General features: G+C 31.8%; 1 pseudogene; it reads right to left on the bottom strand.

Moving 5' to 3' along the window:
- Positions 1-5,176: 5,176 nt before the first annotated feature.
- LOC111916245 (uncharacterized) lies at positions 5,177-6,972 on the bottom strand (annotated as a pseudogene).
- Positions 6,973-15,307: the final 8,335 nt, after the last annotated feature.

Below are 15,307 nucleotides of genomic sequence, written 5' to 3'. Positions count from 1 at the left end.
GATGGTGTTGGCGTTTGGTAGTTGGCGGTATTAATGTTATCAGTGGTGGTAGAGTAAAGATATTTCTATTACTCACTCATCTTCTTCGTTGATTTAAGATAAGTTATCCAATTTTATGATCCATGTATATGTTTTTCTTTTGATGTTGGCTTTTGAAATATAAGATAATTTATGCATATATTAAATTGTGAATGAGCTCTTTAGTACACTGAATTATGATATTATACTTGTAAATGATTTTTAAATGTATTGTATTAAACTGTGAATTTTTTGTATTAACCTATGAATTTTATTTACAACTTAATATAAGAAATTCACAATTTAAAACACATAAATGTATCTAAATATGAACGTATCAATGTAAGTTTTAGTTGAGAATATGGTTGTGAATATATAATTTTTATGCATTAAACTATGAATTTGTTGTATTAAATTGTGAATTTTGTGTACTAAAAGTTGAATCGATTATATTAACTTGTGAATATTTTATGAATATTGTGTTTGCTTCTTTGAGAAGAAAGAAGCATTACACACATATATGATTTTCTGTAATTTTAAATAAATTATATAAAATTTAAACTATGACTATTATGTAAATTAAACTTTGAAATAAGCACTAGCCTATAACTCTAAAAGTATAAATGTAAGCTTTAAGTTAAAAATATAAAATTACGTGTATTAAATTATTAATTTATTATATTAAGTTGTAAATTTTATGTACTAAATGATAATTCATTGTATTAAGTTGTGAAATTGACTGCATTTGTTGTAAATTTTCTGTAAATTTTGTGTTAAAATATGAATGTGATTGTTGTACGATTTTTTGTTTTGTTTTTTATGAATATTATGTATATAAATATGTAAGAATGCATTAGTTTTATAACTGTTTTGCATTAAATTCAAAATAAATTAATTAATATGTTTATTAAATTGTGAATGTAATATTTTAAGCTATTAATGTATGAGTTTATGTACAGATCTGTATTGGAAAGAAAGATGGCCACTAAGATAGCAAAGGTTGGTGATGGCGTGTTGTGGGAGTGGTAGAGTTTGGCTTTGACTTCTCTAAATTTATAAATTTATGTAAAATGGATTATATTAAGTTGTGAATTTTATGTATTAAACTCTAAATTGACTATATAAAGTTGTATTTCATATAATTTTTGTATTAAAATATAAATAAATGTATGAATAAATATATTAGACTACAAAAATTAGAGCGCGTATGGCACGTGTGATGATGTTTTGGGAGGCCATGTTTCACCAAATCCATTGCCGCTTCCTTCAACCAACGCCTCCATTCATCAACTAGTGTATCATGTGGCGCCTTTACTCGAGACACGCCTCTTGCTTATTCTCTTTCCTTCCCTTGCTCACAAGTCACAACAACAAAGCCTCAAAGCCCTAATTTTTGGCAAATGACGAGTGGAAACTCTCTGAAACCCCTTTCTTTGGGCGTGTGTTCCCGACTTTAACAATTTCGCGTCCCGCCACGTAACCCATCTCCGTAACGATGCAACTTTAACACAAATGTATCTTTTTTCCCTCTACAACGTTTCACTTTCACATTCTTCACAGATCCACTCAACGATTCCCTTATTCTCAAAATGAAATCTATGGCTTCCTCCCCACAAGAATACCAACGACCATCAATAAAATAAAAAAAAACTAATTTTAGGTACAACAAATCTCCATTCATCTCTGTACACGCTTGATCATTGATTGATCTTGACCGATTTCCTAAATACAACCTTATTCTTTCTCTAGGTTCTTTCTGCGCGTTCATAGGGTTTCAAAAAATGACACATGGACATAAAAGGGAACAACATTATGTACGTCGATCCACAATGTCCATCCCCACCGCCTCATGTTGGGTTGCCCGTATCCGCCTTCATGTTTGAAGATTTGGATTACGTTACTACAAATTGAATCTGCGTTCGTTCACTCATCCAAAGATTCTTCTTTAATTTCGTTTTGTTCACCCTCCTGAAGAACAAAATTGGTTTCATTAAAAAAACCTCATCTTGCTTGTGTATTTCATCAATAATCTCTTTTCCTTTGTTGGTTTTCTTGATTCCCTTTGATGCGTTGTTTCTTCGTCTAATCTCAACCCTTTCACAGAAGAAGGCATGAAGTGCAAGCAGAGGCAAGCACGTGGGTGTAATTCTAGATTCACAGGGGTTTAGCAGGTACTTACTCCAGCTTTCTTTTTCCATTAACCATAACTCCATATTTCTCTTCAAGATAACTCATACCACAACCCTACTCAATTAGAGACTACTGCTTCTAGGATCATCGGGAAAAAAAATCATCTAATAGGTATGTACGTGTTGACTTGTTGACCATCTTTGTGTGATTGGACTTTCATCTCAATTAACCATGCAATTTCGTCAGACCCACCAAAACCCTCTTGGAAGCTTTTAAAATCAAACATTATTATGCATCAAAATCCTAAGAGTCAGACCATTGAAGTAAGTAAATGAGAAGCAGTACTTGAGGCATGGTTCTATGTGTTTGCACCAGGGTGCTCAACTATCACCAGTTTCCAAGACTTCTATGAACAATCCGCAAAATAAGGACATATAAGTCTTTGGAGTCACTTTATAGCACACATACTAACTGTTTTATAAATGCTCAAGGGAATTGTGAAAGATTCTGGTAATGACTTCTGATGAGTTTACTTTGCTTTTTAGTATTTTGTTTGTATCTCAAGTATGCATTCCAAATTGGGGATCTTATGTCTGAATAATAATGTGTTAATTATGTTTTTAACTGAATCTAATAATTCCGATTGAATTGAAATTTTTTGATATTAGTTTGTTCCTCCATTTGATTTGAGGGTTTTTTTTTAATGGTTGAGTTTTGATGATCTGAATATTGAAATTGCAACCATCATTTTCAGAAATCATATATAATGATAATTTGATGGAGTAAATGGTAAAATAGGTTTCCAACAAGCAACATGTTTGGAAATATAAACTAACAACAAATTTCTTATTTTTGGTTTATAGGGATTAACGCCTCTGAAACTTTTTGGATAAATGATTCCAACTGCAAGTTACTCTCTATGTTAGCCTTTGAAATTGCTTATCTTTCACAATTCTTGCTCTTTTGCATATTGGTAATAACAAATCAAAATGACATACGTTATGTCTAACACCACAGTGGATGGATTTTCAAGATTGTGATATGGGCTTTGCTTATCACCCATTTATTTTCCCTTTATAATCAAGTCGTAGCAGTCTATGGTTAGTACCCTTCCATTAATTCTCGCTTACATGCCCAACATTGTCAATATAGCCCTTAGTATTATGAAAAGGAAAAAGAATTAGAAAAAAGTCAAGGGTATATAAGTCATTACAGTACATCCGTAGTTATTGCTTAGTAGATGTTACATCTTATGTTGGAATGCATCATTTTGTAATTCAAAAAGCTAGCCACTTAGTAGAGATTTTGCTTCTTAGATTGGAGTCCTCGAGTTCTAATCTGGACATTGGTGAAATTTACTAATCGTTCAAAAAAATATATGTTTGACTCAAAAGTCAAGCAACAAAAAGTATTACCAATAATACAACCATTTAAGGTTACCTCACCTCTAAATTTGTGATTTGTACAAAGTTTCAAACTGGCCTTAAGTGACAACTATGGACAAGATGGAGAACTAATCCACAAAATCACCACCATTTATGTGTGTTTTTACTAAACTCTCATAATCCCATGAAAAAGATGCATTCCGACGTAAGATTTTGTTAACAAAAAACAAGAACTGGTTTTTGCAATTATAAAAGTCGATAATTTTTCCATAGTTGTATAATGATCCATTACAGCTGAAAAAAAAAGATAAAGCATTTGAGGAATTAGTTGTAATTATGGAGTAAGAAAGGATATCACCTATTTGGAAAGATTAATGGAATGATTAACTTAGGGAACTGAATTTCATTTATATATTTTGATTAACATGATTTAGTAATGGTAAGATTTTGTATCCAACCATTGAAGTTCAAAATTAAAATAGATTACAGAGAAGTTGGTAATATGAATTTGTATTAGTTATCGTAAGTATATAGGAATGTGTTATTTATATGACATGGAACGTTTTGAACTCTTACGTAACATGTACTTTCATTTATTTGTTTAACTATATTTCTTGGATGCATCAAAATCCAAAATTATATGAAAAATTAAAACCAAACTTCAATTGAAAGATTAAACACAATCGTGTAATGCATTAACGTGTAATGTGATAAATAGTTGTCTATAGCAGTGGCACCCATTAAAGATTAGTTTTAATTACTATCAATTTTGTCAATTGATCTTGAATCAACTTATTTTTAATGAACTAGATCTTCAACTTGCTTACACGTAATGATGGCCAAAAATCTTCACATGTGACCGGTACGCCAACGATCATAACATGTTTTTTGCTAGCTTCACCTTTCTAGCATAATGTTTTAATTTTACAATAAAAGTAACACTACAAGTTATACTCAATGGGTATAAGCCCTAAAAGAGAAGATTTAAGGAGGATAGTAATGTGCTTGTTGATTATAAAAAGATACTTCCTTTTGTATTTTCTAATTCCACTACAAGAAAAATTCAATTTAGCTACGGAAAAATTCCATAGCAAAAAGTTGAAATTCCGTAGCTAAAGTTGAATAACTACGGAATTTGCTACGAAAATTTTCACTTAGATTTCATTGCTTTTTTCCTCGTAGCAAAATGTTTAGCTACAAAATTGTAGTTCCGTAGCGGTTTTGCTAAGACAATTTCTACGGTATCTATTTCGTTGCAAATTGAGTTCCGTAGCAAATTCTGTAACAATGTTTTTGTAGTAAATTCCGTAACAAATTTTCCGTAACCAATTCTGTAGCAATGTTTCTGTAGCAAATTCCATAGCAATATTTCTGTAACTAATTCCGTAGCAATGTTTCCGTAGCTAATTCCATAGCAATTTTTCCGTAACTAATTCCGTAGCAATTTAATCGTTGCCAATTCCGTAGCAGTTTTTCCATATCATTATTCAGTAAATTTGGTTATTCAATTCGACTATTTATATCAATCTATAAAAATACAAATAATATAATACTGAAAGTAACAAAGTATTTTTATAGAAACCAAAAGAAATATGCAATAGATAAAAGAAATACATATTTCAAAAAAAAAAGTACACATTTACATTCTGAACATCTTTTTCTTTCTGTGGATGATTTATAATTTCCTTTTTCTTTTTCACTTTTTATTTTACTTGACCACCATCTTCACCTTCACTTTGTGTTTGACCTTTCAGCAACTTTCTTCTTTCAACTTTTGAAACATACGCTTTTTCACTCACTGTTCCTTCTCTTCTTCATTATTATTTTTAGATTTCATTTCTAAAGCATCAAGCCCGTATTTTTTCGCTGATGTGGCACCAGATTTAAGCTCAAGAGCTTTCTCAAGAAGATCTGAAAGTTCAGGAGACACAGTTGGAATAGAAACTTCTTGGGAATTGGTATTATTGATGCCAGAGGTGGTAATTTCACAAAGCGAACAGACTTCCGAGGTTAAATCCATTATTTTTTGGTTATTTGTTGATAAATTGGAAACATTTACGTGATATTCTGAATCGGGTGATTCGTTCTCAGAACCGGAATCGAATAATTCTTTGAAAGGCTCACTATCTTCGGAATCATTGATTCCGCCCTCTTCACCCCTTACTCTTCTTTCATTCATATGAGACCCCAGTGACGTTTCATCCAACCAAAATACAATGCCAAATCCCGGAAGATATTCACCAGTAGCAGTTGTATTGCTGACCTGATGATGGTATACCAACTAGTAAAAATCTTTGAGTTCTATGCTTGACTATGGTAAACCTACATCATAATTCCCAAAATACCCTCTTAACAACATGCAAAATACCAAATTTAATAGCTTGTTGGTTGTTACTTACTCTGGAATATCCTGCTTGATTTAGTGTTAGAGGAGGTAAAGGGTTATCAGGTTTGTGATTTTTAATCACAGTACTAGATGATCCATGTAGTTCTGCATGGACATACCTGTTTTTTTATCATCAAAAAGTTTAAAATCAACATAAAAATTTATCAACAAATAGCATAGAAACAATATATACTCACAAATCTCCTTTTGACATGTAACGTATGACTATCATTTCATTTTGTTGAGCATCACATCCACTAATAAGCAAATAATTCTCATTTCTTATAAACCAATTGAACTTTTCAAACCAGTGCACTTTTCTTATCTATGAAATTGTTGCAACAAATATTTCCTGATGATTTCACCATAACCATAGTTAGTACAAAAAAATAAACTTACAGATTATTATAAATTACATGATGGTAATTTACCTGAGAAAGTTGTTGATGTTTCTTATTTTCAGTAGCCTTAAAGGCCTTTGCATGAGATGTAAGTGTCTTTTCTTGTTTCTTTTTTTGCTCATACCACATTCAAGCATTCACATGTGCAAAAAGTGCTATATCGATTTCCACCTAATTTTTTTTTACTGAAATGTGCATAAAAATGCCATCATATGCTTTTGACATCTTTAGAAGTCTTGAAACTGATAATGGATTCAGTTATCAATTGTTACAACACCAATCTATATATATCCAGTGCAATTAATCCATTATACAGTTTAAGGTAGTAAGAGATTCTTCATTAAAGCAAAATAATTTAGGCCCGAAAGGCTACTAAATAAGTAAATATTAATCTATCTAAATAATCTCATCATTCATAGACCGAAGAAGTGTTCAGTGATGATTAATGAAATCACAGGATAATAACATCGCTAAATTCATCGAACTTCTTAGATTTTTTCTCAAAATTTGAAATGAAATCCAATTTATATAAGATAAGAGAATAATACAGAAAAGGAATAGATCTTTGAATACCAATGCCTGGATCGGTATCAATGATGATCTTATCAGAGTCCCCACCATTGCCATTCAACATCAGTGGTGCAGAATCCATGGTGCAGAATCCAAGAGAAATTAACCGAAAGAACGGGTGCAAAAAGAGTCGAACGGATGATTTAGGTTTGGGAATCTGTAGAGCGATTACTCTCCCAATTCCTTACAAGATTTATTAAACAATTTATACTATAACATCGCCGAAGAAATTACATATTATAGCTTTATAACGACAACTTAATATGCAACATTTAACTCTTATTCAATGTGCATTGAATAAAAAATGATTGTTTAACAATTTTAACACGAATCCGATGTATAAACCTAACTCAATTAACTTATTAGACTACAATTGAAGTAATAGTGTGTGTGTGTGTGAGAGAGAGAGAGATAGAGAGAGAGAGTACCATTGTAGCTTGAGGTCGGTGAGAATATAACGATTACTAGATTGGATATGATGGATCAACTCTGCCCCTGCACTCATAGGATGCTCTTTTTCATCCGAGATCGCCTTATGTTGCTTCCAAATGTGATATATATGATTTGGGGAAATGTTTCTGAAAGAGGGAAAAGGGGGAACAGGGGAAGGGGGTATCTGTATTGACGTAATGAGCGTATGAGCGATGATTTGGGGAAACTTGTGATCGGGTTCACTATGATGGGGGTACTTCTTTTTTTCCCTTCCGGAAAGAACGAAATGCATAGGGGACCATCCTTTTGTTGCGGCATGCTCCTCAGATTTACGGATTCACAGGGACCTTAGGCCCTACTTAGTAGACTGACAATGACAAAGGCTTGCGAAACTAAGTAGGGCCTTTTGAATTGAATCTTAAGTAGTCTATCAGTGGTGCAAAGCTAATTGCCCTTTTTCAGTAGGGGGCGAAAGGTTATACCTTAGAAAGTCAGCGAACAGCTGTTGCATCATGTAAGTAATTAATCTTTTCTTAAAATGTATAAATTTTTATAAAATATATATAGTTTTTATTTATTTAAAGTAATATTGTATATAGCTAAATCGTCCCGTATACTTACTATATTAACTAAAATAACTTATATGCTTAATCAAAATTACTAGTTTGCTATCCGAGATTATTTTGTATCATTACCTTTTTAAATTACCATGATATTTTTTTTATATATATATAATATTAGTAGTTTCTCTTTAAAATAATTTTATATATTTTGCTACGGACACATACTTCGTAGCTACTTAACAACGGAATACATCGTAGCTAAATAGCAATGAATTTTAATTCTGTAACAGTTTTGCGAATTCGAAAACAACCGTATACACAAATAACTATGCTCAATAATTTCTTAACAAATTCTATAGTAAACTAGCTATATAATTTAATCGTGTGGCAAATTTTCGTAACAAAATAACTACCGGTTTCAATTTCATAGCCATCTTACTACGGATTTGGATATCGTAGCCAATTCTCTAGCCAAATAGCTACGAATATTAATTTCATAGCAAGTTTTGTAGCGAATTAGCTACAACCAAAAATTCCATAGCATACTTTGTAGTAAAATAGTTACGGATTTCGAGTCCGTAACAACTATTCAAGGTTTAGCTACACAATGTAATTCCGTAGCCATTTCTATAGCAAATTACTTATGGCCAACCATTGTGTAGCATATTCCATAGTAAAATAACTACAGATTTTGATTTCGTAACAACTTTACGTAGTTATTTATAATTTAGCTACGGAATGCACTTTTGTAACTATTTCCGTAGAAAAATAGCTACGACAAGCCATTCTGTAACATATTCCGTAATAAAATAGCTACGAATTTTGATTCCATAGCAACTTTCCGTAGCAATTCAAGATTTTTCTTGTAGTGTTCATGCATTTACATTGAAAATCCATTCATTTATAGCATTGTACTTTCATTTTTTTAGTTATTAACATAATGTACATTAGATAACGGTAACATAATACATTATTACTCTCCGTGGGTCGTGCTTAGCACGGGCCTCAAACTTTCCTAGTATATATATATATATATATATATATATATATATATATATATATATATATATATATATATATATATATATATATATATATATATATATATATATATATATATATATATATATATATATATATATATATATATATATATATATATATGTCGCTAGTCCGCTACCCTACCCTAAGAACGGGGATTTCACAAATATCAAACACGCAACAACAATGCCAGCAACCAATACCAAACTCAAAAAATGACTGATCCAAATGACATGCACGACATAATACAATGACTAAATTTAGGCAAAATTCGGATCCATTATATAATGTCCAGGTAGTTTAAACAACTTACATATATTTAATGTTTTATACAAAGTTAATTTCTCACATCTTATCACAAAAGCATACTTAGGCAACACCACGTTTTTTCATGAAAACATCTAATAAACATTGTTTTAGTACGTTCTTTCATACATACTTAATATTAAATGTGTTAATATGCATTGGCGTATTCCAATATATCTTTCATACCTTGCTTCTTACATCAAAATTGAGGATCCATTGCTCTTACCACAATGATGACAACTTATTATTTCTATATTTTTGTGTCGAATATATGATTAAATGGTGAAATGAGACGTTTTAGCGCTAATACCCGAGACATCTAAAATGATGACAACTTAGGGACGGTAGTCTTAAGTATGATGAACTATCATATCGGTACAACGGCCAAACCAAACCATGTTTAAGTATGATTGACTAGAAATATATGGTGGAAAAACAATCATACTCAACATCACTATGTACGGTGGACATACGACCATACTCATCCAATTATTTTATCAACAACATATAAATACGTTTAAATGGAAAAAAAACTTTAAAAACATTTTTAAGGCATAAAATTATATAAATATGTTTTTCATATGTAATTATTATTTTTATATGTATTTTTTACATATAAATATGTTTATATATATATATATATATATATATATATAAATAAAGTATGTGTTTAAAATATATTTATATATGCATTTATTTAATAATATACTAAATTTTTTTAAAAATAACAAGTTTATTTGAGTTTTCAAAAAAATAATAAAAATAAAAATAAAAATATTTTTTTTACAGAAAAATCTTAATATTCTGTTTCAATTTACAAAATAGTCTCAATATTTTGGGTCGGTTTACAAAATAGTTTCAAATTAATTTGTTTTAGGCTGAACCGAGAAAAAATGATCATAATGCAATAGTTTACCAGTTTTTAAGATATTTTAGTAAAAAACAATAATTCATGACTATTTCGTACACTAGCCTAAAGTATTGAGATTTTTCAGAAGATTTATGAATAAAAAATGAGAAGTGTGTTCTAGAAATAACCAAAAAATTTCCCTCTTATCTTTCTATTTCACACGTCTATCTCACTTTTCCCTCCCATTATCCTTTCCGGCCACTTAAATATTCAAAGTTTTTTTTAAAATTCAGACCTCTTGAAAAATTAGGTCTTAAAAATTAAGATCCTACCAAACAACCCATTACTCTTATGTTGATTGGTATGCGAACCATGTTTGACTTATATGGTGGCTAGGCTACAGTCGTGCACACCATCCATAGTGCCACAACAATATGATGCTTCGTTGAAGGTGGCTTGGATGGCCACGAGTCAATAGGAAGGATTGGGGTTAATTATTTTGACTATTCTTTGACTGATGGCTACTTAAAAAAATCATTAAATATTAACCATTTTACATTTCCTATAAATACCAACCATTTTACTACGACTCTTTTATACCATTTTTTCTTCTTCACTACATAAACCAAAATACTTACACAAACCTACCATGGAATAATCTTGGGAAGAAAATGAAGAAACCGTGTTAGCTTGTGCTTGGATTTTGGTGTCCGAAAACCTTATGTAAAGAAGAGAAACATTTTGGCAATGTGTTCAAAACCACTTCCATAACGATATGGGAAAATGTGTTTATCGGGATCTCGATGGAATTTTGTCAACTGACGTGATATGAGATAAAAATAACCAAGTTCAACCTCATTTACAAAGAATTCAAAACACGCATCCAAATACGAGTAACGATTCCATGGTAATTGATGTAACACTGAAAAAATAGCAAGAATCCCAACTTAAGCGTAAACTTTTTGCTTATATCAATGTTTGATATGAGATGCGTAATTCTCCAAGATGCTTTTGTAGATGAAAATTAAATTTCGTACTAAACAAGTTTCCCTTTATTTAAATTAATGTAACCTTTTTTTATATGTTCGATTTTTTTTTCTGGTTTTTTAATAAATGTAATGTTTTATTTTAATTAAAATTTATTATTTTATTTCCTTTAGTTAATTAAATAATATAATTTACTTAATTAAAAAATAAAAAATAAATTATTTTGATGATGTGGAGCTGTCGGAATATCTGGTATAAAGTTATATGATAGTGGCGATAACTTGACATGATGTTGTGTTATGCTTTTAGTGGCTAAGTGATGAGTATATCTCATGGCTAAAATTAAGAGCTTAACGTTATATCATTTGTTTTTAAAAAACCAAAATAACTAAATAACGTTAGATGTGACTTGGTGACAATGTCAAACTTCAATCTTTTTCAAGCCGTGATGAGCCACATCCTTTATAAGGTGTGATTTTTTTTGAACGACTGAATTAAATTAAATTAATAAGGAGCTAAGAAAAGAACACATACAAAGATTAAGTCAAATGAGATTTTGGAGCCAATTGCTCCAAAGAATAGAACCCTTTTTTTCTATTATCAAACCAAAGAAAAGAAGAAAACAACTATACTTTGAAAAAGAGCCTCGCGGAGAGGACTTTTTTTCTCCCAAACCAACTCGTTTCGAAATCTCCAGATAACCCATAAGATTACTCTTGTGATAGCTTCCAATGCTAATTTCGATTTTCTGGAGTCGTAAGTCATCAAGCCAATTATAAATGCCACGTAAATAGTCCGAAGAAGGCATGGTATGTCAACACGTTTTAAAACCTTGCACCAGATAGCAACAACCAAATCACAAGGCCAAAAACAAGATTAATCTCCCTCGGGTTTTCACAAACAATCAGGACACATAAGAGTGTTAAGTTCCATATATTTCTGGCCAAGATTCCATCTAGTTGGGAGTCTATTGTGTAAAATTCTCCAAACCAGAATATTTAACTTTTTTGGAACACATTTTGACCCACCTAGTTTCAAAGCCATTATCAGGAAGGGAATTATGATCAATATGAAGTCTAGTTTCTTTTACAGAAAAAGAAACATACCCCTCCAAAATCCACCTCCAAGGAGCTTTAATTGTAGAAAGTCGCGTATTCTCCAATAACAAGATTAGATCTTCTAAAAGACTAAAGAGAACCCGTCTTAGAATAGGTCTCGATCAAGTCCAAATCCACTCTTAATTCCATTTATCACACACCAAACAATCTTTACTTGGTTCAAGACGATTAGACGAAACAACCTCGAGAATCTGTCTTTTAGGGGCAAGTGACCTATCTGGACACCACTCCAAAATCTAGTTGACCTTCCATCTCCAAAAGTTTTTCTCAAACCAGAATGAAGAACCAAGCCCCTTTCATGCATAACATTAAGAGATTTCACAATTCTAAGCCACAACCCATGCCTACAGATCTAGGAATAAAAATTTGACCCCCCTCCCCTAAAGTCACCATAAATTTCAATTATATGATTCACCCATAAGGCATTTTGTTCATGAACAAACCTCCATCTCCACTTTTGAAGAATAGCAAAATTAAAGGATTCAAGACTCCCAATACCTAAACCTCTTTTAGACTTTGAAGTAAGAACTAAATTCCAAGAAATCCATGGTATTTTTCTACCAGTGTGATCACTACCCTAAAGGAAATTCGATCAAAGAAAATTAAGTTTCTTTTTAATTTGACTTGACATCAGGAATAAGGACAAGTAGTAAATATAGAGAGATCCTAATACATAAGACACTAAGACCAAGCGACCACCAATAGAGAGCATGTTTGCTTTCCATCTAGATGACATGTTCTTAAATTTTTTCGATAATGGGGTCCCAACCTTTAAGGCGAGACGTACAACAACCAACAGGAAGACCAAGGTAAGAAAAAAGGAGTTGATTTGCTTGACATTCGGTAAAACTGGAAAAGTAAGAACTTCTTCAAAATCAACCCTCGCACTATATAAATTAGACTTATGTTGATTAACCTTTAACCCATAAACATGGTAGAAGCATTGTAATAATTGCACAAGATCTCTAATATTTTATTGACTCCATACACCCAAGAATAAAACATCATCTGCATATAGAAGACGAGGTACTTGTGAAGACCCAACCAAAGCACCATAAAAGTGTTGGATTAAGTATATAAGGATTTAACTAAATTGGTGTAATCTTATGAATAAAAGCAAAGTCTTTTTTTGGGTTGCCTCATAACTCGAAATCGCTAGAATTTATATTAGGAAAGAGATAAATAAGTTGTTAATATATTATATTATTAATATATTAACTAAAAATAGATAATAATTAATTTTTAATTAATTAGAAATGGTTGGGATTAATTAATTATTAGTCAGAATTAATCTAGAATTAATTTGGGATTAATTGGAATTAATTAAAGGTCCAAGGGTTGAATTGTAATTGTTCATAATTGAGCAAGGAAACAATTCTAGAACCCTTTTAGGGTGCTGGATGGTTTTGTGAAGGGTCTTGGAAGATTCTAGAAGGCATGGTAAGCTGATAAGGGTTACTATATTTGAATTGATAAAATAGTATTATTTTATTATTCAAGTCTAGGATTTCCCTTGTAGCACCAACACTATAAATAGGACCCCAAGGACTAGAAATTTCTTTCATGCTCTTCCTAATAGAATTATAGCTGAAATTTCAAATATCTTCCTCCATCATCTCTCTCCTCTTCATTCTAGGGTTTCTAGGGTTTTGGGTGTGAGCCATTAGAGATAGCCATATTTTTGGTGCTAGCTTTCTAAAGATCAAGAAGAGATTCAAGAATCTTGTTTACTATAACAATATCAAAGGTATGTAACCCTAACTTATAATTTTCGATTATAGCATAGGGTTCATGTAGTTTCATAGTATGTTGCTATTAATGTGCAAAGACATAGATCATTTAGGTTACATGTACTCTTAAGTGTTTTAAGTGATTTTTTTCTCCATAAACTTGTAACCTATGAATTCCATTAGAAAGAAACTAGTTGTTATTTCATATTCTACCGCTATATGAAGGGCCTCGTTAAACAAAATAAAAAGAATTGGAGAAAGAGGGTCACCTTGGCGGAGCCCTCTCTCAAGCACAAATTCCACAGAAAGACCCCGTTAACCAAGACCGAAGTCTTGGCTGAATTTAAACAATCACAGATCCACCATCTCCAGTTGTCTCTAAACCCCCCAAAAAGCATAACACACTCTAAAAATCCCAAGAAATTGAATCAAATGCCTTTTCAAAATCCACTTTGAAAACCATAAATTTTTTATTCTTCTTTTTATACAAATCTAAGACTTCAATGACTATGAGGGGACCATCCAAAAATCCAATACCCTTGATAAAAGCAATTTGTTCACAACTAACAGCATAATCCATAACACGAGAAAGACGAGTAGCTAATACCTTGGCAATGATTTTGTAGTAGGCTCCAATAAGACTGATTGGACGATAACCAATCACCATAACCGAAATCTCTACCTTTAGGATTAAGCCATTAAGATAATAAAAGAGGAGTTACATCCATGAGGGATTTTCCCAGTAATAAACAACTCAGACACATACAACATACTATCTGTTTTCAAGATATCCCAATACTTTTTGAAAAAATAAAAAGAAAATCATCTAGACCTGGAGATTTGTTAGACCCACAAGCCCAGACAACATCACGCACCTCCTGCTCAGAGCGAGATACATATGTGTAGATCTATACGGGGTTGACATCCCCACCTGTGGTTGCTAGCTACAACCTCGGCCGAGCAATCGAAATGGATGATAAGTGTCTACAATCGTTACTATGACGTCCAAAGAAGCAATGTAGCAAGGTACATTCAGTTACATAGCTCGGTTATAGAACTCACTATAAACATTAAAGCAATAAACTTCAAGGCCAAGGGTTGTGTGAAGTTTATTGCTTTAATGAACCTAACGATCGCTTACTTGAGCAAGCAACACTCGCTAAAGACAAACGAACCCACAACATTCTTGAATACATAATAGGTGATAATGTAAATTAATTCTTGAATCGAATCATCCATCTCTAGGAGTTTGTTGCTTTTTCTCTTCCATGCACGTGTCGCCTTAAAAAGACCAAAGTTTTTAGGAACCTTCGGTATCTTTATCAAGTCCTCCCTACCATACCGAAGTCTGTGCAGTCCTTAGACTGTTTCCCTGGATGTGTAACTCTCC

This window comes from Lactuca sativa, chromosome 2, assembly GCF_002870075.4.
Source record: "Lactuca sativa cultivar Salinas chromosome 2, Lsat_Salinas_v11, whole genome shotgun sequence".
NCBI lineage: Eukaryota > Viridiplantae > Streptophyta > Magnoliopsida > Asterales > Asteraceae > Lactuca > Lactuca sativa.
Note: the sequence above shows the minus strand (reverse complement) of the source record. Positions and strands in the feature narration are given on the sequence as shown.